Source organism: Pleurodeles waltl, chromosome 6, assembly GCF_031143425.1.
Source record: "Pleurodeles waltl isolate 20211129_DDA chromosome 6, aPleWal1.hap1.20221129, whole genome shotgun sequence".
In the NCBI taxonomy this organism is placed as follows: domain Eukaryota; kingdom Metazoa; phylum Chordata; class Amphibia; order Caudata; family Salamandridae; genus Pleurodeles; species Pleurodeles waltl.
Window position 1 is genome coordinate 282,386,383 of NC_090445.1, and position 27,321 is coordinate 282,413,703.

The 27,321-nt window shown below is 42.8% G+C and overlaps 1 protein-coding gene across 4 annotated transcripts in view; it reads right to left on the reverse strand.

Moving 5' to 3' along the window:
* ARHGAP27 (Rho GTPase activating protein 27) overlaps positions 1-27,321 on the reverse strand; it is a 565,511-nt gene that overhangs the window by 446,009 nt on the left and 92,181 nt on the right. Inside the window, exon 1 of one of the 4 annotated variants that reach the window (XM_069238071.1) lies at positions 27,105-27,214. The exons of the other annotated variants lie outside the window; for them this stretch is intronic. The gene's annotated coding sequence lies outside the window, so the exon portion shown is untranslated. Of the gene's footprint in view, positions 1-27,104; positions 27,215-27,321 lie in introns of those variants that run through there. 4 annotated transcript variants of the gene reach the window in all.

The window sequence follows — 27,321 nt, forward strand, 5'->3', positions numbered from 1 at the left end:
AGGGTGGTCCTGGGTGGTCCTGAGGTTGGCGGGGAGGGAGTTCCATGTCTTGGCCGCCAGGTAGGAGAAGGATTTCCCACCTGCCGTGGTGCGGCGGATGCGAGGGATGGCGGCGAGTGCGAGGTTGGGGAGCGAAGTTGACGGGTGGGCGTGTAGAAACTGAGGCGACGGTTGAGGTATTCAGGTCCCTTGTTGTGGAGGGCTTTGTGTGCATGGGTGAGGAGCCAGAAGGTGATCCTTTTTCTGACGGGAAGCCAGTGCAGGTGTCTCAGGTGGGCGGAGATGTGGCTGTTGCAGGGTATGTCGAGGACGAGGCGGGCGGAGGCGTTTTGTATTCGCTGCAGACGTTTCTGGAGTTTAGCAGTGGTTCCTGCGTATAGGGTGTTTCCGTAGTCCAGGTGGCTTGTGACGAGGGCGTGGGTCACCGTTTTTCTGGTGTCGGCGGGGATCCAGCGGAAGATCTTTCAGGGCATGCGGAGAGTGAGGAAGCAGGAAGATGATACGGCGTTGACTTGTTTGGTCATGGTGAGAAGCGGGTCCAGGATGAATCTGAGGTTACGTGCGTGGTCTGAGGGGGTTGGTGCGGTGCCTAGGGCCGTGGGCCACAAGAGTCATCCCAGGCTGACGGGGTGTTTCCGAGGATGAGGACTTCAGTTTTTTCTGAGTTCAGTTTCAGATGGCTGAGTTTCATCCATTCTGCGACGTCTTTCATTCCATCTTGCAGGTTGGCCTTGGCGCCAGTGGGGTCTTTGGTGAGGGAGAGTATCAGCTGAGTGTCGTCGGCGTAGGAGGTGATGTTGATGTTGTGTTTGCGTATGATGTCGGCGAGGGGGCTCATGTAGACATTGAAGAGAGTCGGGCTGAGCGAGGAGCCTTGTGGGACGCCGCAGATGATCTCGGTGGGGTCTGAGCGGAACGGAGGGAGGTAGACTCTTTGGGAGCGGTTAGAGAGGAAAGAGGTGATCCAGTCCAGCAGGGCCAGTCCTTGGATACCGTTGGAGCGCAGGCGGGATGTTAGGGTTCGGTGGCAGATGGTATCGAAGGCAGCCGAGAGGTCAAGGAGGATGAGGGCGACTGTTTCTCCGTTGTCCATCAGAGTTCTGATGTCGTCTGTGACTGAGATGAGCGCGGTTTCTGTTCTGTGATTGGCTCGGAATCCGGACTGAGAGGGGTCGAGTAGGTGGTTGTCTTCAAGGAAATTGGTCAGTTGCTTGTTGACGGTCTTCTCTATGACTTTGGCAGGGAAAGGGAGGAGCGAGATGGGGCAGAAGTTCTTCAGGTCGCTGGGGCCCGCCGTAGGTTTCTTCAGGAGGGCGTTGACTTCCGCGTGTTTCCAGCTCTCGGGGAAGGCGGCAGAAGCAAACGAGCTGTTGATGATGGTCTGGAGATGCGGGCGATGATGTCGTCGGCTTTGTTGAAGATGAAGTGTGGGAAGGGGTCCAAGGGGGCACCGGAGTGGATGGAGTTCATGGTAGCTTTGGTCTCCTCCGCGCTGATGTGAGTCCAGGCGTTGAGGGTGATGGCTGGGGTAGTAGGTTCTGTGGTGGTTGGCTGGGTCTGGTGTCCGAAGCTGTCTTGTAGGTCGGTGATCTTACGATGGAAGAAGGTAGCGAGGGAGTTGCAGAGGTATTGTGAGGGCGTGATGGAGTTGGAGTTGGCGTTAGGATTGGAGAGGATACACTGGATAGGTCTTTTCTATACCGGACAAACGGTGCGGTGACAGATTAATGTACAGTTGTCTAACCCAATAGCCGTACTACGTGGTTTGTAGCAGGGAAGCCCCTTGTCACCTCTGATCTTTGTACTGGTGACTGAGCCACTTGTGTGCGTACTACAAGACGTCTACAGTCATAGGAGCAGGCAATTCGGCACATGGTGATTATTGTTGTCACTATACACAGATGTTGTTATCCTAATAGTAAAAAAAAGAACAGAGATAAACCTGCAATCAATATTAGGAGAATAGGAGAAATCATCATGAGATTCAAAGACTGGTGTAAGGAAATGCCTCTTTTTGTGAACCCCCACATTTTTAGACTGATGCTGCTGGTTTTCGACTCTGAGAGACCTCACTTACCAGACCTCAGTGGCAGTGTTTTGACCCCATACAAATTGTATGTCAAAATGGATACACCCAGTTGGCAAGACCTGGCTCACTTATAAGTCCCTAGCCTATGCTACCTAGGGCATGTAAGACAGAATGTCCACTCATGGCTCTAGCACTGTTTGTGCCACTCTTCGTGTGACAAGGTACAAAATGTCTCCCAGCTTCCCATTGCAGACTAGAATGACAGTGTTCTCACAGCCAGTTCAACTTTGCCATTTAAACCAATGGCAAAGCAACCTTATCCCTTAACCTTATATGCAAGTCTCCACTAAGGAAGGCCTATAAAGGCAGGGAGTGCTATTTTGCTAGGTAAAACATGTGTTTTCCAATATGTCTTGGCAGCAACACTTCCAAATTATCATTTTGCTGTGGGTAAAGTTGACAGCCCTATTGGCTAATATAGAATTAAGGGGTGGCATCCCAACCCAGCTAACTTTGACTGGGACAACCAAACTGGGTACTGTAAGGTATCAAATTAATCATGGCATTTAATGCGACCTGATGCCCAGGTCTAAATTAATGTCACCATTAAAGGTAGGCAACTTTTAGCATGTTGCCACTCTGTGGTCTGCTCGTCCAGTGGCCTCACAAAGGCATGCACACACAACAGCTTTCTGACCGCCTGTGGAGATGTGTTAATGACTCTCAGGCTCAGGAAGAAAGGTAGTGCAGCACCAGCAGTGAAGTGTCATCACCTCTGCCAAGATGACAAGCTGGGATGTGCTTTAAAGAAGAAGCCACCTTTCATGGGCCTCCTGGCCCAACACCCCTGAGCAGCATACCTTTTGTTTCTATAGACAGCTTGGAGACAGGGCCAGAGAGGGAAACCTTGACCCAAAACCAGTTTTAATGTCACTCAGGTAGCCACACCTCTAGCGTGGGCTTATTTCGTCCTCACATTCAAGAAAGGGTTGTGCCATCTTGAACGGGGCAAGACTGTAGCATTCTGGGATAGTCAGATGCCACACATCAGAAAAACTTCATCAATTGGTAGGAAGGGACCCAATAGCGCACTGGCTAACTGACCACATGGTCCCCTCAGAGCAAATCGTGAGATAAATATGCCCCCCCCGGGCATGCTGACCATAGTAATCGCTGAATTTCAAAGGAGGACTAGAAGACCACTTTGCACCCGTTGGAAGTGCACAAAGAGAGGCTGGACGCCGGAACTACTGTATCTGCTGCACTTTGGGCTATAGGAGTTTGGACCCTTTTCTACGTGCTGAGCTCGAAGAAAAGCTGATTCTCAGCCCCAGTCCAAATCACAGACTTCAAAGGTTGGTTGACTGGCCCCCAGAATGGCATTGTGGCCATCAAAGCTGAAAAAGACCATGATGCATTTCTGCTGGCCACCGCAGAACTGGTGCTCCTACTGGATCCTGTGTACCCCAATGGACAATGCCAAAAGATGCACCTGTGTCTTCTGGACCCGTGAGTGTTGGTTATGACTATATTCGTCATCCAAGAGGGACATCAGCCTCCACCAAAGATAAGATTTGCACCGCTGTGTTGCAAAAGCGCAAGGTCAGTCAAACGTACAGCATCAGGAGCATCCTTGAGCATGTTTCAGCCTGCATTCCTCAGCATCAGGACCACTCCATTGTCGCCTAAGGGGGTCATCTTGTCCAGTTTGGAGCTTGCTCTAAGAATTCTCTAGTGGCCAGGTAACTGTTCAAAGTATCTTCTCTGGCTCTCTAGACCTCTGTCCTGCTGGACTTGGCCGGCCAACGGGCCGGAGTTTTCAAACTAACAACAAACTTTTCAAAAGTTTCCAAACATTTTGTTGGCCAATGCTTGTTTGCTGTTGATATAAACATTATTTATTATTTCTAAAATCTGTGTATCCGGAACCCTCCAGTGGATTTTGATATTTAAGGTCTCTAAAAATTAATAAAAATCTGCTCTATTTTCATTAATCAGTATCTTACTTTCTTCATGTCCTGTGACTTATTATTCTGTTGTTTGGTGCTGTTAAATGCTTTACACATTGTTCCATGACTGAGCCCAATTTGTGAGTGTACTGCATGGTAGGGCTTCCCAACCATAACATATAGTATACCCAAATTCTCACACACAGGACATCCCATCCAAAAAACATATGAGGGCCCGAGAATACACCTATCAAATGCTATAGCAAACCCAGGAGACGATGCACTAAGTTCTGGAAAAACCTGCGGCATTGTCACAGTAGCACATAGGGCCTTATTACGACCTTGACAGAGGGGTTTCCTCCATCACAAATGTTACGGATATCCCGTCTGCCGTATTACCATCTCCATTGAATATAATGGGATCAAAATGCGACAGACAGGATATCCGTCACATTTGTGATGGAGGAAACCCCTCCGTCAAAGTCGTAATAAGGCCCATAATGTCCAGGGCAATACATACACCTAGGACACTACCCAGTTGCTATGTGAGGGTGAGGGTATGTAGCTAATACAAAATATCTCATTGTTTGTATGATTACATGGACATTTCTGCATGTAACACAATGTTGTTCAGTACTGGCTGGCATTGAACATCAGCTGTGTAATACATAAAGATAAAAAAAAAGATTCCATAGGATAATTTTCACTATAAGGGTTGATGTTATTTGAATTATACTATACAAGGTTTAGGTCATGACTCTGTATGGGAAAGTGCCAAGATCTTTTATTCTTGTTTTAATCAATCATTATTATGTATTTTAGGTGCACAACTTTGCTACCAATAACTAACATAGCTATCCTTTGTAAAAAGATATCAAGACTGACAAAGAGCTACAAGGCCAAACTAATGCGGTACTGTGTGTTATATAAATACCAATACTTAACATAAAAAATAGCTGTCACTGAACTAGACTTTATTGTGTATGATAAGTTGTGTCATAAAGAATGTGAGTTCAAAACCCTCTGCTACCTTCTAAGGCATGTGTTACAATTTTGGCTCACTGCATGTGGATGGCGCTATTCAGCTACAGCTTAAAAACCTTCCACCGAAAGTAGCTACATTTCGATACACATAGATCCCTTCAATCTTTGATGAATGAAAGACTCTAAACTTTTCCACAAACTATGGATCCCACAATGCACTGGCAAGTATTCATGAAACAGAGGCAACCATTGTGCAATGCATGGATTAATTGTAATCCTAATATTCCTTCACACTTGATTTACTTTACAAGACTGGACTCTGCTTCTGAATCCAAATATATGTTGTTTTCCATAGCAAAGAACAGAGGGGAGTGCTTTTACCTTCTCTCTCTGCAACGTGTGATAATGTTAAGGTTCCTGAAACACTGCCTGAATTGACGAGGATAGTAAACCTATCAACTTTGCCAATCCTCTCAACGTCAAACAATCTACTTTCAACACATGATGGATTCCCTTCTTTATTTTCCTTACCTTTTTCTCTGGTAAATTCAACACAAAATGTACTGTATCTATTGTAAAACACACAACTTCTGGGAAGGTGTCAAAAGAGATTTTTCCACATTTATTAGACCACCGAAACTCTCCAAGAGATTCTTTGTCTTTTGCAGATCCCTCAGCAGCTGCTCTACACTTTAAGACATCAAACAAATTTCATCCAAATAGATGTTCATTCGTATCCCCCTTTCCCTTAGAAAGGATACTACCACTCTCATTACCTTGATGAAGCACCAAGATGGTGAGCATAGACTGAAGGGAAAGCAATAAAATTTATAAATGTGTTCCTGCCAAATAAATTGGAAGTAAGGTTGACCATGAAGTGACATTGGAATAGTAAAATAAGCATCCTTCAGGTCTAATTTCACCAACCAGTCGTTCCATAATAGCATGTCTTTCAAAAGATAAATTTCCTCCAACTTTAAATGTCTGTAGATCAGAAACTTGTTCAGATCTCTTACATTTATTACCGGTCTTCAGCCTTTGTCTTTCTTTTCCACTAAGAACAATGTGCAGGCCTCGGAAAATTATAAAACTTTTACTAGATCTGCAGTTCAAGTAACTTGAATAATCTACGTGACCTAACTGTAATGTACTTGACCCGTAAATGGGTCTCAAATTGTGTGATCCTAGGCAAATATTTGAGTTCACAGTCAACTTTTTCTTCATTCTCACTTACAAGTGCACCTTCCAATGTGTCAGCTTATCGTTTCTGCTGTACAAAAAAACTCTGTTTGATTAAATAGACTAAGGCCCTCATTATGACATTGGTGGCAAATGCCGCCTACCGCCACAGCGACGGCCGCCAACATACCGTCGCTGTGACTACCGACCATCCATGGCACTATGACCGTAGACGGAATACCGCCAGAAGGCTGGTGGAATTCTGGCAACGGTCATGGCGCCGGATGGCAGTAAGGTAGCCTGGTGTCAGCAGCAGCGCCACGCCAGCAAAACTCCCCTTACTGTATCATGTTCCATGATACGGCCTGACGGTGTTTTGCTGGCGGACGCTGCTGCTGGCAGCAGCGCCGCATCCTGCCTCCTGCCGGAGGTAAGTCGGGTTCTCCGACAGGAGAGGGGGGTGTTGTGTGCATGAGTGGGGGTGTGTGTGACTGTGTGTGAATGCGTGCATGCGTGTGTAATGCGTGTGTGCATGAGTGGGTGTGAGTGTACGTGCATGCTGTGTCGTGAGATTGCGTCTGTCTGGATGTTTCTTTGTGAGTGTTGCTGTGAGTGTGTATGAATGTATGAATGCGTGGGTAAATTGGTGTATGCGTGTGTGTATGGGTGTGTGTGTATGTGTGTAAATGTGTGGGGGGGTCGGGAGAGGGAAGGGGAGGGTCGGGGAGGATTCTGGGAAGGGGTAAGGTGGCGGGGAGACCCCTATCAATGCCAGGGAAGGAATTACCTGGCACTGATAGTGCCTACCACCATGGTTTCAGTGGTGGTACCGAAACCACTGAAACCATGGCAGTGGGCGGGGTCATAATGTCATAATGCCATGGGCGGCCTAGTGACTTAAGTCTCCAGCCTGGCGGTCGTTACCACCGTGGCGGTCAGAGTGGTACATTGGAGGTTTGGCTTTGGCCAAACCACCAATGTCATAATAGTGAAGGTAGGTACCGCCAGCCTGTTGGCGGTAATACATCCACTATTCCACCAACCACCAGGGTTGTAATGAGAGCCTAAATGTTTTCTCCATGCATAATAGGAATCTAGCACACATATAGGGGGCATATAATCCATGACTAATAACAATACCATCAAGGAGGGAGTGTTTCTCAGTTTAGGTTTAAACACTCACTTTGAATAAATATATTACTAAAGCATAATGTGGCTGCACACTGACATTTACAGACAGTACATTTCCAAGAAATGTTCTAAAACCATTCCATTAACTTGCAGCTAATTCTCGCTGTCCTTCCTTTCAAATTTCTCCTCAATGATATTCAACCCTTGGTTTTTCAATTCTGTTGCGTCGCTTCGGACGCCTTTCTTACTCAAGCGGCTAAAGACTACTTTTTCATTTGTGCTACTTAAGACACCTTTCCTATTCTTGGTGCTAAAACCAACCATCTCTTTTTGGCCAACGGGCTTTTTATTTAAATGTTTTGTTTTTCTCTTTCTTTTTCCCTGAATAATATTTTCTGTCTCATTTTCAGAATCTGACTTTCTTTTCCTGTTCAGCATATCTTTTAATGAATCCTCAGTACAACTCTTCATTTTTTTGAACCAATCTCCTAATTATCCCTTCACTTGTATAACTAAAATTAAGAATTTGTTTAGTAAATGGGTAATCCTGCTCCTGTCAATTATGGGCTGCTCTGCCCTGGTTAGTAGGTCTATTCTCCCCTTATGTAATTTTCTCTTTGCTGCTCTCCCCTGGGCATTACAAATGAAGTTTTTTAAGGAGCTAGAGGGGATATTTTTGTCATTTCTATGGGCTAATAAAGTCCCCAGGCTTTCTATGGATGCACTGTGCCATTCAATAAAGGAAGGGGGACAGATTTAAGGGAATATTATTTTGCAAATTTTGCACACATCACGTACAGATGTTATGGCACTTTGTCTACATATGTAAGTGATAAAGGTTTCTTGATTTTATCCTTCAAGAGTATGAGATTTTCTTAGACTCTCCGAGAAAAGGCCGGTATAAGGTCTTACAATGGCTGCTTAAGCGTAAAACACAGATGTTCAAGCATTATTGCATAGCGGTTATTAATAGTGCTACAAGTTTGACAGATATATGCATAGGAGATACCTTTTTTTGGCTAAAACCAGCACTTCAAAATAAGCAAGAAATGGGTACTTTTAGAGTAATTAGAGATTTTTTACAAGCTGATTCCCGGAAAGTATGGGAGGAAGTGGAAACCAGAATTAGGTATTTTAAAGACACTATACACTGATCATTTATTGAACTACGTTATTTTTTAAATGAAATTGATCCTAATCATATATCTTCCAGCTTGGATATGGTAGAATAACTGGTGGAAATTAGAACCCACAGGTCCATTAGCTGTTGGGCTATCCTTTTTAGACAGCAGAAGGGTAATAAATAATTCGCTAAGGTCCAGGATAAATGGTTGGCCAAAGAGGGTGCCTTGTGAACAATTGCAGTTTGGAATAAAATAAATGAGTTTAATGTTTCTTTGCTGAAGGGGCGAATCTCCATTTTATACCAAGTGGTCATTGTATAGGACATCAACATCTCTCTATAAGATCTATCCACAAATTCCCAACAGCTGTTTTCGCTGTCAAATGGATGAGGATGGGAGCTGGTCCCAGGCTATATGGAGTTGCTCTAAAATAAGGGTTTTTTGGGCAGACATTGCAAAGTATTGTTCTGATATACTGGGTTTGTGGAATTTGTTAAATAAACAAGCCGTGTCCGGATATTCAGCTGAATTCATTGACAGTTCTTTGAAAAAAACATATTTTTATTATCACACTATTGGCAGGTCACTAATTCTTCAAAATTGGCGCTCCAAAATATTGCTGACAATTCAGCACTGCTTGTCTAAAATGGGGAAAATTAAGAAGAAAATATACTTTACGCTCGGGATCTTATGGTAAATTTGTGGAGCTTTGGGGGAGGATTGTATGGGGAAACTGTTGGACATATACAGAGGGATGGGTTTTCTTTTATCTTAGGCACAAAACAGAGTAGACTTGGTTACAAGGTGAAATATGTCTGTACGTAAAATGACGTCAAATAATCTGACATTTTTGAATTTGTGACTCTCTCAATAAATAAAATATATTTTAAAAAAGGAACGACCACTGTGTTCTCAGACTCTGACATTCTAATTATATTAATGTTTGTAAATGAAAGATTAATTTATTATCTAAAAGTAAATAAGAATCAATCAATTGTAGAAAATCCAAATGTAACCTGACTAGAACTACATCTGCTCTCTCCAACCGCCTCTCAACAACTGACAATTGCCAGCTGTTAACTTGAGGAGAAAAGCTATTTTTAGCGTTTTAAAAAACAGTGGAATTGAGCCCAACCTAATATAGCTGCCATAGAGGTCAAGAAATACAAGCACTCTTTGCATTCCTCTAACCTTCCGCAGGCAACACTCGTAAACAGAGCTAAAACAACTCCGTCACCAAGCCTGGAACTGTGCGAGTGAGGCATGTATCTTGGAGCTGCTCGTGCGGCGCAATGTCAGCACCATGGAAGAAGGCAAAACCAGGGGGGTGTGGCTTGGCGCCATATGAAGATGGCTGCCTTTTTCAGAGCTCTATCATGGCGGCGGGAGGCGAGGGAGCCGCCTCGCTTTTCAAGAGTATTTTTTATAACACTTTTGAGAGGGAAAGTTAGGGGAATATGCCTGGAGTGCATTATTACCCTTAGAATGACTTTTAAAGTATTTATGCCCTAATTAATTTAATTAAATGACGGTCGTCCGAGGATTCAAATGCGCCCACCTTTTTGTTTTTTATTTTTACCTCACAGGTTTTTTCTTTTTCTGTATAAATTGCTGCCTGAGAGATTATTTCTGCACTTTTTTGGCCTAAAAGTGTATGCTTAAGCTCTTTGCTCTTTGTATCCTGCTTTTTGACAGATTTTGTCCAGTTTATTTCGTATTTTGGTCTACTCTCATTTCTGAGGTGAATTTTACTTCATACAATACAAGATTTACTACACATTGGGCAGACCAGTATACTTTTGCTTATGGGCAGATGTAGGAACCTTCAACTGACTAATATCAAAGTACACAGTCATAAAAGTTCAGATAATATTCCTTTGTCGAACTAATTTGCTCCTTTGTCAAATATTGAGAGTACTGGGGCTACTAATCTTGATATTACACCTTCTACACCTGTTTCTCCCTCTACTGTTGTTAATAAAATATCGTCCAAGCTTCCAGTAACTGTTTCGACCAATACGTATAAGAGAGCTGAAAAGGATCCTCCATCTCCTATTAACGTTGTTAATACTATATCTATGGAGTTACTTCTTGAGGAAATAGGGCTCTTAAACCATATATTGAAGATACAAATAAACAACTATAAATATTGGACGACAAATGGTCTCATGTGGAGTACAGTCTCTCTTGTGGAACGAAGAGTGGAAGTGCTTGAGGACTTAGTCGCGTCTATTAAGTCTCTGCAATCTGAAGTCATTATGTTGAAGAAGCATGCAGACAATATAGAAAACCATAAGCAAAGAAATAATCTATGTTTTATGGTCTACCTGAAGGAATTGAAGGTTCTGACTTATTATCTTTCTTTCAGTCCTTTCTGCCCAAACGTCTGGATCTGCCTACTTCTCCTGCTTTAAATATACAAAGAGCACATAGACTTGGTCATCCTTCACATTTGGCTTCAATGTCAAAGAAACCAAGAGGTATAATACCTTATTTTTTGGAATATGTAGACCTGCTAAATGTTCTCAGAGCAGCGAGGGCGAAAGGTCGAGTCACGTGGTCAGGTTCCAATCTCTTTTTTGCTCAGGATTATGTTAAGTTGACGGCAGATAAACAAAAGAAATTTCTGGATATGCGTTCGGCATTGAAGTTGCTTAATGCTCGATATGGTCTCTTCCATCCATGTTTGTTCAAGGTGACCTACAATAATATAACCACCACATATGAAGACCCAATATTACTTCAGCAATTTATTGACTCTTGTAGAGGTGAAAAGATGGACACTTCTAAAATATCGGAAACTTGACTATTGTATTGATTTTTCCTTGCTTTTTCTTTTTTATTTCTCTAATTTAATGGTTATGCCCATTCAGGTTTTATTTGTTCTTAAGAGTGACAGATTATCGGCAGTGAGATTAGGGAACCGGAGCTTATAGCGGCCAGGTTCCATGAATATTGTAGGTCTCTATATGCTTCCAGGGTTGCTTCAGATCAGGAGGCGTTGTTTGACTATTTTACACATATGTCTATGCCGCGGTTGACAGACGCGGATAGGGAATCCCTTATGGCTCCTTTGACCCTGGAGGAAATTAACAGAGCACAAGGGGGAATGGCAGAGGGTAAGGCCCGGCCCCCTTGGCTCACCATGTGCTTTTGCAAAGCCTATAAAGACTTGTTGCTCCCGCACCTAAAAGAGGTTTACGAGGAGATGGTGGAGGGGGGGCTTATGCCCCAATCGATGGCCGAGGCGATGCTGATCACATTGCTGAAGCCGGGTAAGACCCCAGAGCAGTGTTCATCCTACCGACCGCTGTGGCTGTTAAATGTAGATGTTAAAATCTATGCTAAGATTTTGGCTGATCGCTTGGCCAGTGTGATGCGGAGGATGGTCCGACCGGAGCAATCGGGGTTTGTTTCAGGCTGCAGCCTATGAACCTCCACACGTTGTTTGGAACAATACAGAATATCAACCCAGAGATGAGGGTAGTGGTGGTTTTTTAGACGCCGGAAAGGCGTTTGATTCGGTGGAGTGATGCTTCATGAGGGCAGTCTTAGAACGATTCAGAGTGGGAGACATTTTTCTGCGCCTAGTGTTCACATTATATGGGGAACCATCAGCCAGGCTCTGCATCAATGGGGTAGGAACCAATGCTTTTCAGATTACTAGAGGCACTAGACAGGCGTGTCAGTTGTCCACCCTATTGTATGCGCTTGTAGCGGAGCCCCTGGTGTGTGCCCTGAGCGAATACCATGGGCATTGCGGCCTTCGTTTTCAGAATTATGCCCTTGTGCTCTCGACCTATGCAGACAACACATTGCTATACATTAAGGACCCGCAGCGAAATTTTGCCCCGTTCTCTGGGAAATTGCGAGATATGGTACATTCTCTGGACTCAGGGTCAACTGGAGCAAATCTATTATGTTCCCCCTGACATCGGCGACCGTACAGTTAGATGTGCGGTTCCCTCTCAAGTGGGAGGTAGGGTCGGTGCGATACTTGGGTATCAGAGTCCATAAGGATCCTAAGATAGTGGTGGTCGATAATTTTGATGCTGCACTCAAGACACTAGCAGGTGACGTAGAGAGGTGGATCAGACTCCCGCTGTCCTTGATGGGGCCCATAGCTCTCATGAACATGGTGGTGCTCCCTCAATTTTTGTTCTTTTTTCAGAACATCCCTATGTTGTTGCCGAAGGCGTATTTTACGGCTCTAAGAATGTTACTCCTGAGATTGGCCTGGGCAGGTAAACAGCCACGGGTGAAATGGTGCACTCGGACTCTTCCCTACGAGCTGAGGGGACTTGGTGCTCTAGACTTGGTGACCTACGGTATGGTCGCCCATACAGCAGTGGCACATGCTTGGATCCACGGGGCTAGTGACACTCTGTTTTTAAAAATAGAGCAGGAATTGGCCTCCCCGGTCAGTTGCAGAGCAGAATATTCCATGTCCCGAATAGGCGCTATAGAGAGTTTGCGTCTCTGAACTCTGTTACGCGTGCCTGGCATGGTCTGCTGCAAAGACAGGGACTAGCCCTGCTGCACTCTCCACAGGTGCCATTGGAGTGGTGCGCTTGGTTCGAGCTATGGCGTGACAAAAAATTAATACAGGCTATGGGCACCCTGGGTATTACCATCATGGGGGAACTGTTTGAGGAGGGTATCATGAAGAAATGGGGTACAATAGAGGGGCATGCTACCGAGCCGACTACATTGCTCCGGTATCAGTACTATAGGGTGAGGCCTGCTATGGCTACACTCTTGGGTGACGATATGCGGGAGCCACCAGATGTACAGGCTCTGTCCGCGATGGTAACAAATGATCAACCTCGCAATTGGTCTCCTGGTTATATGAGCTGACGAAAGCAAGGTTGGAGTGGCAAAGGGATCTGGAGTTGCAGATAACAGATGATCAGTGGCGCTACTGCTGTTCTTTGACTCGTACGATCTCCTTGAATGGCAGGCATCGTCTGATACACTTTAAGTACTTAAACAGAGTATATTACACTCCTCTCAGACTTTATAGATATGGTCTACGCACTAACACTCTTACACATGTCCTGGGCCTGTGATGGGGTACAACGCTTCTGGGGATGAGTGTTCAGGGAACTGGAGGCAATAGTCGGACAGCGGCTCAGTCGCGAACCGATTTTGGCGCTCTTAGGCTGGGACAGAGACTTACCAAAATCAATCAGAAAGTTGTTGGCAGTTAGGTTGCTACTGGCCAAGTGACGCATTGCTATGCAGTGGGATCGGGGTCCGGTTCCAACAGTGGAAGAATGGCATAGGGGCATGGTGTACTGTAACACACAAACATAACTATAGTGAATTGCTTCCCCCAACAAGTAGGCCTGCGAAATACTGGGATTTCTATAAGCAGTACCTGGTTGGTAAAGAAACTGGTGAGCCGGAGGGAGAATGAGCCTGTGCGTGTGTGGGCGGGAGAGCTTGGACTTATGCGAGCGTGGGACTTGATCCTTAGCGTCACAGTAATGTGGAGGCCTCCTGACCGGATTATTGGGACCAATGTCAGAATCGCATGTTTTTGTTGCAATATATACTGTACATGGCTGTAATTGCATATTTGTATGTGAATGTATTAAAAAGCACAAATAAAAGTAAAAAAAAAAAAGAGTGACAGATTATCTATGGGATTTGAATTTCCCTATTTTCCTCTCATTTTTTAGATCACCCTTCATTAAAGTATCTGTTTTTTGTGGTAGCAGCCTGAGTGACCCTCTTCCCTTCCGTGTCTGCAGTTGTGGAGTGAAGGTTGTGTCGTCTTCCCTTTGTGGTTTCACCACCCTCACATTGTTTTTGTCTTGTAGGTATGTTTTTATTCCTTGTTCTATGTTTTTTCGGTAGTTTTAATGTTCCCTTCTATATTGTATTTTGTTTGCTCCTTTCCTTTCCATTTCCTCTTCTTTTACTATTTTTTTTCCTTCTTCCCTTTTTCTATTTCTATTTTCACCTTTTCATAGTTCTATTCTTCTCTTTTTGCACGTTAAATTATTTCTACTGGTTCAATTTTTCTATAACACTGTTTGGTTTATTTGCATTAAGTCATGGTTATATTATTTATTCTATATATTAAATGACAATTAGAGTTCTTTCATGGAATGTGTAAGGAAATGCCTCCTTGGCATGGTTACCCCCTGACTTTTTGACTTTGCTGATGCCAAGTTATGATTTGAAAGTGTGCTGGGACCCAGCACCAGAGTTCTTTCCCTAAACTGTACCTTTGTCTCCACAACTGGCACAACCCTGGCACCCAGGTAAGTCCCTTGTAACTGGTACCCCTGGTACCAAGGGCCCTGATGCCAGGGAAGATCTCTAAGGGCTGCAGCATGTCTTATGCCACCCTAGGGACCCCTCACTCCAGCACCATAATGACTACACTGAAAACTGTGAAGTTTGGTATCAAACTTCTCAGCACAATAAATGCACACTGATGCCAGTGTGCACTTTATTGTAAAAATACACCCAGAGGGCATCTTAGAGATGCCCCCTGAAAACATACCCGACTTCCAGTGTGGGCTGACTAGTTTTGCCAGCCTGCCACACACCAGACATGTTGCTGGCCACATGGGGAGAGTGTCTTAGTCACTCTGTGGCCAGGAACAAAGCCTGTACTGGGTGGAGGTGCTTCTCACCTCCCCCTGCAGGAACTGTAACACCTGGCGGTGAGCCTCAAAGGCTCACCCCCTTTGTTACAGCGCCACAGGGCGTCCCACTTTTGGCGGCAAGGCCAGAGGGGATAATGAGAAAAACAAGGAGGAGTCACTCCCCAGTCAGGACAGCCCCTAAGGTGTCCTGAGCTGAGGTGACTCTGACTTTTAGAAATCCTCCATCTTGCAGATGGAGGATTCCCCAATAGGATTAGGGATGTGCGCCCCTCCCCACAGGGAGTAGGAACAAAGAGGGTGTAGCCACCCTCAGGGCTAGTAGCCATTGGCTACTAACCTCTCAGACCTAAACACACCCCTAAATTGAGTATTTAGGGGCCCCCAGAACCAAGGAAGATAGATTCCTGCAACCTGAAGACGAAGAAGGACTGCTGACCTGAAGCCCTGCAGAGAAGACGGAGACACCAACTGCTTTGGCCCCAGCCCTACCGGCCTGTCTCCCCACTTCGAGAAAAACTGCAACAGCGACGCATCCCACAGGGTCCAGAGACCTCTGAAGCCTCAGGGGACTACCCTGCATCTAAAAGGACCAAGAAGCACCAGAGAACAGCAGCCCTGTTCAACAAACCTGCAACTTTGCAACAAAGAAGCAACTTTTAAAGACCACACGTCTCCCGCCGGAAAGCGTGAGACTTTCCACTCTGCACCCGACGCCCCTGGCTCGACCTGCGGAAAACTAACTCTACAGGGAGGACTCCCCGGCGACTGCAAGCCTGTGAGTAGCCAGAGTTGACCCCCCCTGATCCTCCCACAGCGACGCCTGCAGAGGAAATCCATAGGCTCCCCCTGACCACGACTGCCTGCTTCAAGGAACCCGACGCCTGGAAACCACACTGCACCCGCAGCCACCAGGACCTGAAGGAACCGAACCCCAGTGCAGGAGCGACCCCCAGGTGACCCTCTGCCTAGCCCAGGTGGTGGCTACCCCGAGGAGCCCCCCCGTGCCTGCTTGCATCGCTGAAGAGACCCCCGGGTCTCCCCATTGAACCCTATTGAAAACCCGACACCTGTTTGCACTCTGCACCCGGCCACCCCAGTGCCGCTGAGGGTGTACTTTCTGTGCCTACCTTGGACCCAACTTTGAACCCTGTAAGTGTGTTACTTACCTGTGAACTTAACATTTACTTACCTCCACCAGCAACTGTTGATGTTTGCACTGTGTTCACTTTTGAAATAGCTTATTGCCATTTTTGCCAAAACTGTACATGCTATTGTGATTATTCAAAGTTCCTAAGATACCTGAGTAAAATACCTCTCATTTAAAGTATTGTTTGTAAATCTTGAACCTGTGGTTCTTAAAATAAACTAAGAAAATATATTTTTCTATATAAAAACCTATTGGCCTGGAATTTACGTTGAGTGTGTGTTCCTCATTTATTGCCTGTGTGTGTACAACAAATGCTTAACACTACCCTCTAATGAGCCTACTGCTCGACTACACTACCACAAAATAGAGCATTAGAATTATCTCTTTTTGCCACTATCTTACCTCGAAGGGGAACCCTTGGACTCTGTGCACACTATTTCTTACTTTGAAATAGTATATACAGAGCCAACTTCCTACAGAATGTTAAAGGTTTAGGATCCCCAATAAAGCATCAAAGAGTTTTAACACATATTTTAAAATTGAAACCTGATATTGTCCTGTTGGAAGAGACTCATATATTAGAAAATGAGGTGGCCAAACTTAAAAGACAATGAGTAGGTCATGTTTTTTCATCTCAGGGCACGGGGAAGAGAAACATAGTTATTATACTGTGCCATAAAGCTAGATGTGATGGGTAGTTTCAATGCATATTAATAAAATACTTGTAACTATATTTAATGTTTATGCTCCAACCCAACCTGATAAATCTTTTGGGAGTGAAATTGTAGTTAAGTTAATGTCTCTCTCAGATAAATACTTAATTTTGGGGGGATATTGTACTATGGTTATGGACCCTTTTATTGATCCTAAATCCACCTCTAGATTTGTACCATCCACCTTATTTTCTCAGTTTACTTCCATGATTCAACAAAGAGCATTAACGGATGCCTGGAGATTGTGTAACCCTACATTACAGGAATTTTCTTTTTTTTCCTCTGTACATTCTTCCCAATCTAGGATTGATTATTTATTTGTCTCACAGCATCTCGTACAACATGTTTTGGGTTCAGAAACCAGGTCCATATTAATTTCGGATCATGCACCAGTGAGTATGGATCTTGATCTTATCGCACATAACCAGCCCAGTAATAGATGGAGATTTAATAATTCATTACTTCTTGATACTAATTTTACTCAGCTTTTTGAGAAGTTTGCAACACAATTTTTTGTAGAAAACGATACTCCTCAGCTATCTGTTCAAATTATTTGGGACACTTTCAAAGCGGCCTCTAGGGATTTTATTATTTTGTATGTTGCCAATTAAAGGAAAACGGCTACTAAATAATTACAGCATTTGATGGATCGTATCAAACAATTAGAGAATCTATATTACTCTTTCAAGTCCACAAGTTGCCTTAATGAATTACTTCAAGCTAAATTTACTTTCAATAAAAATTCAACTGATATTGGTAATTCTTATCTTCTCAAATCTAGTGCTAAGTAATATGAAGGCCAAAACAAATCAGGAAAACTTTTAGCAAATTATCTTAAAATTGAAAAAGACAGAACAAAGATAGATTCTATTTATGACTCTTCCAATTTCTTACTACATAAGAATTAAGAAATTTGGGGTGAATTAGTTCATTTTTACACACAATTATATACTCCTGAATCTTACCCCAAGCAGGATTTTACTGATAAATATTTATCCACCATTGATCCACCTGTACTTCCCTCTTCTGAGTTTTCTGCTCTTGATAATGATATTTCCATTAAGGATATTCTCAATGCTCTACATCTTATCAAGAAAGGTCAAGCTCCAGGCCCAGATGGCTTCACTATTGAATATTATTTACATTTTTCTAAATTATTAATTCCAAGATTATTTCAGTATTTTACCTATTTTGTCAACACAAAAACCTCTGGTGGTTCCTTCCTTTCTATTCAAAGAACAGCATTTTGCTTCTATTTAAGGGTATAAGTTAAATAAAGATAAGTGTGAAATACTTCCTTTAAATGAATTCTGCTTTCCTGAAGATTTTATATCTTAAAATTTTCACTGGAACAATGATAAAATTAAATACTTAGGTCTTTGGGTTAAACTTTCTTTTAAAGATACAATTTCATATAATTGTTGCAATTATGTTCTGTTCTTGATTCTCTTATATCTAAATGGAACCTGGTGGGGTAGATTAGATTCTCTTAAAATGATGATGTTTCCTGTAATTCTCTTTTATTTATGAGACATTCCAATTAATATCCCCTGTTTTTATCTTAAGAAGCTGAACTCTATTTTAACTAAATTCTTATGGAATAATAAGAGACACAGAATGTCCCTCCAAAAGTTAATGAGGCCAAAAAGGTGCAGAGGGGTTAACTTTCCGAATCTCTGCTCTTACCATAGGGCTTTTTCTCTTAAGCAAGCTTCTTGTTTATTGAAGGTGATTCTGCTTTTGTACCTTTATGGGTTGATGTTGAAAAGTCATTTGTTGTTCCCTTTACATTTCCAGAGTTAATAACTCTGTCAAATAAACCAACATCTATCTCCCTCCCGATTTGGAACAATTCATGCAGAATTCTGCAGCCTATTTTTGCTTGAAGATAGAGTGCAATTTCTAAATTTGTCAATTTGGTACAATTAACGCATCAAGTTAAATAATAGAACTATCTACTGGAAATTGTGGCATTTGATGGAGTGAAGATGGGTGCATCAACTGTTTGAAAATGAATCTCCTCCTTCTTTTGTACAGGCACAACTTATTTTTTAGTTTCCATCCTCTTTTAATAAAAAATATGACGCTCTAATGCATGTTGTAAATAGTTCATATCAATCTTTCCAGTTCAGCAAGCACCTTTGGTCCGTCCTTCTCCAATTAAGAATATGCTATTACGGTCAACATCAGCCTCTTGCATTTCTCAAACAATATACAGCTCTTCCTGATGATAGACCTAAATCAGCAATAGAAATACAATGGGAGAAGGATTTAGATATTTCACTTTCACTTCCTTTATGGAATAAAGTGTGGATTAAATTATGAAAGTCATCCAGAGCAGCTAATGCAATTCAAACTTTATTTTTTATATTTAATAGGTTATTAATTACACCTTCATCTTTATATATAATAAACTCTAACCTTCTGTCTTCTTGTTGGACTTATAATGGGCCGGTCTCAGAACTTAAACATATGCTTTTTGATTGTCCATATACATTTCAATTTTGGGTTAAAGTATGGAATCAAATTAACACTATTTTTCACACTCACGTTACCTTAACCTTTTCAAATATCTTTTTAGGAAGTCTTGCAGACGATTGGTCCTGTGATCCAAAAAGTAATATCTTGATCTTGGATTTATTATTGACTGTTGCTTTTCAACAAATTATGAAAAAATTGGAAGGACTCCTCTAAATTATCCTTTTAAGATTGGTGGTATGGTATATGTTATAATCATAGGTTGGATAGGGCTTATGTTTCCCCTGTATCCCTCGCTATTAAAAGAGATATGTTATGGTTACCTGTTACAACTTATCTAAACTCTTTGGCTTATTCTTCAAGTAATCATTTTCCTAGAAGTGAGGAGGTTTCTAAACCACCATGACTTGCTTTTCTTTGCATTTTTACTGTACTTAATTATATCGTTTACATCTGCTTCTCTTCTGTATATTTAATATTTGCATATGTACCTTTGTTTCCAAGTATTAGTATTTTTATTGTGTTTACTCAATTAAGCAATTTTCAAGAATTTGAACTGCTATTAAATTATTGTACTCATGTCAACAAATGTATTTATTTCCTTTTAATATTGTATTAATTATCTATAAACTTTCTCTTTGACCTTAAAAAAAAGAAGGCGAAACCAACCCATAAGCCGCAAGCGTTTCAAAATAAAGGTGCTAGCGGCACAAACTGTCAGTTGGGTCCCATCTGAGGTACAATCAACAATACCCTAAATACTCTTTGAAATACAGCAGCTCAAGTCAAACAATGTTTGCGAGTCAGGCAATTAACCTAATGTTAATAACGCTGAACCTTTTAAACCTTAAGACTTGAACCGTGTTGTAACCATGAGAAAAACAAAATATGATATCAGAAACATATTAAATGTAAAAATAAAATAGACATGGTATAGCTTCAAGTTAACAACTACAGAATAATTAAAATAGACGATAAATAAAATGCATAAACTAAGAAAAGAGTGCTACTTATCTGAACTGGAGCAGCAATTAAAAGAGAACGTGGCTGCAGTTCAGAGACTACTTATGGGTTGTGTTCTATTCTGGAATGCTTCTTTATGATGCAATGGTCTTCTTTGAAAAGTGCTGCTTGGATTGGCAATAAAGGTTTATAATGCTAGCCTCTGTGTCTTTAATGAAACCTAGAGTCTTTTTTCATTACATTATGAGAATCACTATTCTCTTTTACAGGCCTTGTCACAGAATGGAATAACATACTTATTTGATCCTGTCTCTATTTTTATGCAACCAAATCATGTGACTCAACCTTAATCTTGCTGCTACCCGGAAATGTTTCTATGCGATTTGTGCATAAAATCTTCTACATGCATGTCTAATTAAACCTTCATCTGTGAGAACTCCTGGACAACTCATGTTTGCCTTTTCTCCCTTACTGCAGCCAGAGTCTATACCCCGTTCAAATGTGGCCTGATTTGAAGTTCCCTTTCTCTTTTCCCTGCTTTTAACCTATACTCATCTGCAGCCGCCACATGTCATTTTGTTTTTTGTACCTCAGTTTTTCTTCTTTCCCTGCTTCCTTTTTCCCTTTCTTTTCTGTCCTATTTAACTGTGCTTCTAGGCATTTTGCCCAGAATGCTTACTCAGTCTATTTCTGTCCTTGGCGTCTCTGTCTCATCCCAGGTCTCCTTTTTATTGTTCAGTGTTATTTTCTGACTAATGTTTCTCTTTTTGTTCTTCAGTATGTCTTTAATACATTTACGTCTATGTCGTTTTTATTGTTTTCTATTTATTTTTAGGTTCCTGTGACCTAACTAGCTTTGTTTGTTATCCAAATTTGCCTTGAAGCCTTCCTTGTCCACTATTTCATGTTCTGTCTCTTCTGCCTTCACTTTTTTTATTATAGAACAATCTTCAGTCTGATGCTGCCTTGCAATCTTTTGAGCTCACAGAGTGCATGGAAACATAATATTTAATTTCCTTCCTTTTGCATAACTATGCTACTTTTGTACAGGTATTTGCTCCTGGATCCCAGGAGACAATCTCGGTTCATTCCTTTGTCGATAATGTAATATTGCTTTTTTTTATTGGGAATCCCAGTGTGTTTTGGCTGGCCCTCATAAGGACTTGTTTAATATATATATAGGAATATTCCACATTTATGCACTTGGGTTCAGATATAGAATTACTATCTTGGACTCTTTTGCAAGTTTTGAGAATGACAATTAGAATAATCTGTGCTGTCACACTGAGTTTCTATATTTCTGTGTACATCTCTAGTGGTAATGAACTTTGTTTCCCAATTACTGGCTATGCTATATTTGTACTAATTAAGGTAGCTTTATCTCTTCTGTCATGTCCTTTTTCTTCCTTACTCTATTAGTTGCTCACTGTTTTCTGGTGTATGCCCTTGCCTACCTGAATTTATGCACCATTTCCCTCCTAAATATGATAATTTATGAATTTACTGACTTCCTCCACCCCAAAAGGGCTTAGAGAGTCAAGTGTGCCTGGTGAGTAACATGACTATCCAAATGGACAGAAAAGTAGATGATATCTGTGGTAAATAGCAGCACCCTCACAGATTCAGACCAGTAAACACTCACTCCTCTGGGCCCTGATAGAAGGCTTTACATTGGTGGGCAAGTGGCAGGGATCTGGCTCTGACTCAAAATAATGAATTAGAAAGATCAGTACATTGACAGACCAGTTAAAAGATTGCTGACACCGCCTAGGGTGAGGAGTAAATGTTCATGAATTAAACAGCGCATGAGCTCAGAAGATTGTGTACGGCGCTATGAATATGCTACATACGAATCTAGAGACGACTGAGCACATAGAAACCTGCTGGTTTGAAGCAGAGAAGAATGTTGAAGGCATCTGAATGACTGGTGAGCAGCGTACGACAGTACGTGACCCCTTAGAGACTTCTTTTGTTTCCTTCTACCCCCAATACCCAAAACTGTGTTTGCTCTGCCCAATCTTTGATACAGCTGTTCCCAGACTAAATATATTAGCAATGTTGATGCCCCAGAGAGAGTTTAAATGCCACAATAGAAGGGAGAGAGTGGACAGGAGGAGAGAGTGCAATATGAGATTAGAAAAAACGTGCCAATGTTCTAAAGCTAAAATAGTTAGATTTAGAGGCACTCTGGGCTACCCTCACCCACATTTAGCTCAAGCAAAACTGTTCCATCCCTCATTGCCCCAATGTACCCAGGTTTTTGTATGGTTACCATACCAGAGGAGTGGATGGGGTGTCAAGTTTTTAAATTTCTTATATTAAAGAAAATCAATATTGGAAGGAAGGCACTGTTTATTGTCAGAGTTGGGGTTATTCTGAAAGAGAGAATAATAGCCCACTTGAAGTGTTCTGAGGTTTATTGTACGATTTCGTATAAATGCTTTCAATGTAAAGTCTGCCTTTCTTATGATCTTCTCTTTTCTCTTTATAGACACCTGCTCCAGATGTAAAGACACCACACCAATGACCTAGGGAAAAAAAACAAGAGTGAGGCGGGCATGGGTCCCTGTTTATCTCTTATCAGTAAACCCGCCACCATTCGTCCAGGGTCTGTGTCAATGTGGGTCAAGAAAAAATGCTTTGTTTGTCCAGAAGAAAGAGCAAAAAGGATATGTCCCCACTACTGTCTTACAAACAACCTTTTTTCTCTCTAGGTTATAGTAGCTTCATGTGACTCCTTATTTAAGAAACCCAAACTTGGGAAAAGAAAAAATTGTGAAATGACAAAACTAAAAAAACAACAAACAGGAAGAAGAAAAGTAAACCCTTTTTACTGCTTCAGGTGAAGAGGTCCTCCCAGTGCTCCCCAGGCTTGTAGCTTTGCATGCACCTGCCTAAGCCACGTCTCTACTGGTATGTGGCGGGAACTTTGTTCATCTCGGCATGTCCATTCTCGATTCGCTCCACTACTGGCGTCACTCAGCGTGGCAGTCAGCGTGGTCTGAGGTTCAATAACACCTTCCCCTAGGAGGTATCCCAAGTATTTCATCTTTTGATTTTGGATTTCTTAGCATTGATTTTTAAGTGGGCTCCTTAGTTCTGAGAGGATGGCTTGTAGGTGACAGACATGCTCAGACCAACTCTTACTGTAGACCACAATGACATCCAAGTAGACCAAGGAATACTCATGGTGATCTTGGAGCAGGGTATTCAGGAGCCTCTGAAATATCACTGGGGTCCGTGAAGCCCAAAGGGCAACACAGTAAAATGATAAAGCCCCTCAGGGGTTACAAAGACTGTTTTACCTTGACCACAGGGGCTTAGGGGGATCTGCCAATAGCCTTTTGTTAGGTGAATTATGCAAACATACTGGGCCTCTCCTAATTGTTTGATAATTTTGTCTACTCTGGGAAGAGGGTAGCTGTCTAATTTGGAAACACTATTCACCTCTCTATAATCAATGCAAAAACGGATACTGCTGTTTGGTTTAGGCACCAATACAATTGGGGAACACCAATTGGGGGTACTATGATACACATTTTTAACATTTGTTGTACTTCATTCTGAAGAGCCTGGCACCAGGCCTTTGGGACTCAATAGGGTCTTGGTTTTATTACTACTCCATCTTCTGCAAGGTGTGTCTTCCCTGCCTTATCAGAGAAGGTCTCAGTGAAGAATTGTAAGAGGTCGCCTAGTTCTTTCCACTCTGTCTCTAGTAAGTCAAGGTTGATGTTAAGGTCCTTTACCACAGTGAAGATGGGTAGTGTAGTTTGGACTGATTTAGGAGGTGGTCCTAACCATTTTTTGAGGATATTAACATGGTACATATGTTCCTTCCTGGGGGAATCCTGTATGCAGTAGGTGGTTCGGCTTACTCTTTTTACAGATTGTAAGGACCCTGCCATTCTGCTTTCATCTTGGTGGAAGAGGTTGGTAAGAGGACCAGGACCCAGTCTCCGCCTTGCTATTCCGTCCATTTCTTCCCCTTATCATAAAAATGTTTCTCTATCTGTTGGCTCCACTCCAGGTTTTCTTATGATAGGGTTTGGAGTTTTCCTAAGTGGGATTTACAGTGATTTGCGTAGTCTAACAAGGCCCCTGCTTCTCCTCAGCGTCCTTCTCCCATGCCTTCTTTGTGAGTTCCAGGAGGGAACGAGAGGGGAAAAAAACTCAAATGTGGATGTACCGAGGCTGGTTTGTACCTGTCCCCAGGGGATGAAGAGAGCCAGAGGAAGTGATCCCATTCACTGCCGTTCACGGCCAACATTTCCCCTAACGTCAGCTTGAGATTTCCATTATACGCCTCGACCTGACCATCAGTCTGGGGATGATACACGGAGGTCTTTAGATGTTTTATGTTTAGTTGTTCATAAACTTGTTTCATTAATCGGGTGACAAAGGGGGTCCCCCAATCCATATGGATTTATCACCTGAAGCCTATATGGGAAAATACTTCTATGAGGTGTTGGGCTATGACCTTGGTATTTGGGGTTCTCAATGGTATGGCCTCCGGGTATCACGTAGCATAGTCCATAAGGACCAGAGCATACTAGAAACCTCTTGTGGAGCATGGCAGGGGACCTATTAAGTCCATCCCTACCCTATTACAGGGTCTTCCAATTATGGGGAGGGGTTGTAAAGGAACTTCCGGTGGTTTGTAGGGGTTTTTCTTCTGACAGACCTCACCGGTTTTCACTTGGGCGTTTATACCCGGCCAATAGAAATGCCGTAAGATCGCTTTGCTGGTTTTCTCAGTTCCACAGTGCCCACCCAACTGATAAGAATGAGTGAAGAAGAGCACTTGTTCCCTAAAATCAGTAGGTGTCAACAGCTGTGGTTCCTCACTGGAGTGACCTACCATGTACAACAATCCTTTTGGTATGATAAACCTGTGATAAGGAGGATTGGGTATATCCTGTTGGGCTCTGGAAGATTGCCAAGCATTTACTAAAGTACAGGCATTCAGCTGGGCTGTTCTAAAGTTCCTATCAAGAACCCAAGGTCCAGGGGACAGCAAAGCATTCCTTGGTGTAGAGGGATCCTAACCAGACGATAACGCCTTCAGGTTGTTTTGCAAGAGATTAAAAAAAAAAAGGATTATCAATGCCAAGGATAATTTCTTCAGGCAAGGATGGAAGTATTCCCACATCAACAAGGCACAAGGAAGTATCGCTTAAAAACAAATGGGCTACTGGGTAGGTTTGCGTATCCCCATGCACACACCGAATCCCCACTACCTTATGGGGAACTACCTGTGTAGAATGTACTAGATTAGCCCGAACAACGTATTGTTTGCAACCTGAGTCTAACAGGGCCTTTACCCAGTGATCATTGATCTGTAGACTTTCATAATAAGCAACTCCCATCTCCTGGGTATACAGAATGGAACAGGGCACATAGCTGATGTCCATTGGTTCTTCTTTATTCTTTTCTTTCTTTTGCTTGCAAAAGCAAGCGATGTGTCCCCATTACCCACGCTCGTAGCATTGCGTTCCAGGAGCAGCTACAGTCTCAGAGCGAGTGTTCCTGTTCCTTACCACCTCCTGAACCCTGTAAAGCTTCTTATTTATTTTTGACTGAGAGGCAGTAGGTATCTTGTGGGATTGTTCTGGCTCCCAGGGGCCGCTCCAAGCATGAACCCGGGAAAAGGAGGCATGCATCTCAACTGCAGATTTGAGAGTAAGCCCTGCATGCTGTCTTAACCACCTTTGAGTGGCTTCAAGTAATTGCTCAAGATAGGTGTTCTCAATTATTTCTTCTTTGCTGTACTCTTGGAGCTTCAACTACATGTCTCCAGCATCTTTTATCTTATAAAACAATGTCTTAGGCGTGTCATTGAGCGCCCCCTTTTCCTTGCAGAATTTATGGTGAATACTTTCCCCATTAAGTAAAGGACCAAAATAGAAAGGCCAACGTTCTGTAAGCCATGCGCTGGCTCTTGCGGCATGCTCAAAGTTAAGAAAGAAAGTTACAGGATCTTCATTGGCGACATACTTCTGTAAAGGTATCGGAGCAGCTGGCACGGGATAGTGTCTTGTCTGCGAAAATCCTGTGGTTTACTGTATTTGTCCTTCTGACAGCTGTGTGAGCTTTTCGCCCTCAACCCTAATGGCATGTGAATATGGTGCGGCCGGTTTCCCCATGGCTCACGTGCTTGGTGGGAGCCTATTCCAGTTTCCATTGGCTTTCTTGTAGTTGTAGTACTACCCTTCCATCTTGTGCAGATGGGTCTATGCTTGCATTCTCCACCACTTATCAGAGATGGGGTTATTCAGAAAGAGAGAACAATAGCCCATTTAAAGTGTTCAGAGGTTTATTGCAGGATTTTGTATAAATGCTTTCAATGTAAAGTCCATGGTTCTTATGATTTTCTCTTTTCTCTCTGTGGACACCAGCTCCAGATGTAAGGACACCACGCCGAGGACCTCAGAAAAAAAACAGGCGTGAGGCAGGTTAAGTGTCTCTGTTTATCTCTTATCAGTAAACCCGTCATCATTCACCTAGTGTATGCGTGAAGGTGGGTCAAGAAAAAGTGCTTTGTTTGTCCAAAAGAAAGAGCAACAGGGATAGGTTCCCACCACTGTCTTACAAGCAACCTTATTTCTCCAGGTTATATTAACTTCATGTGACTCCTTATTTACGAAATCCGAACTTGTGAAAAGAAAAAATGGTGAAACAACAAAACAGAAAAAACAACAAACAGAAAGAAGAAAAGTAAACCCCCTTTACTGCTTTGAGTGAGGAGGCCCTCTCCCTGCCCCCAGGCTTGTAGCTTTGCACGCACCTGCCTAAGCCACGACCCTCCTGGAATGTGGCTGGAACTTCGGGCATCTCAACAGGTCTTTTCTCAATCCGCTCTACAACTGGCGTCACTCAGCGTGGCAGTTTCACTATGGCTTGGCTCCTGTGGTAGAGGGGTTCTCCATGGACCAATTCTCCCTGGCACCTTCAGGCAGTGTTCCTGCGGGTCCGTGCTTCCCTGGCGGTGTTTCTCATACTGT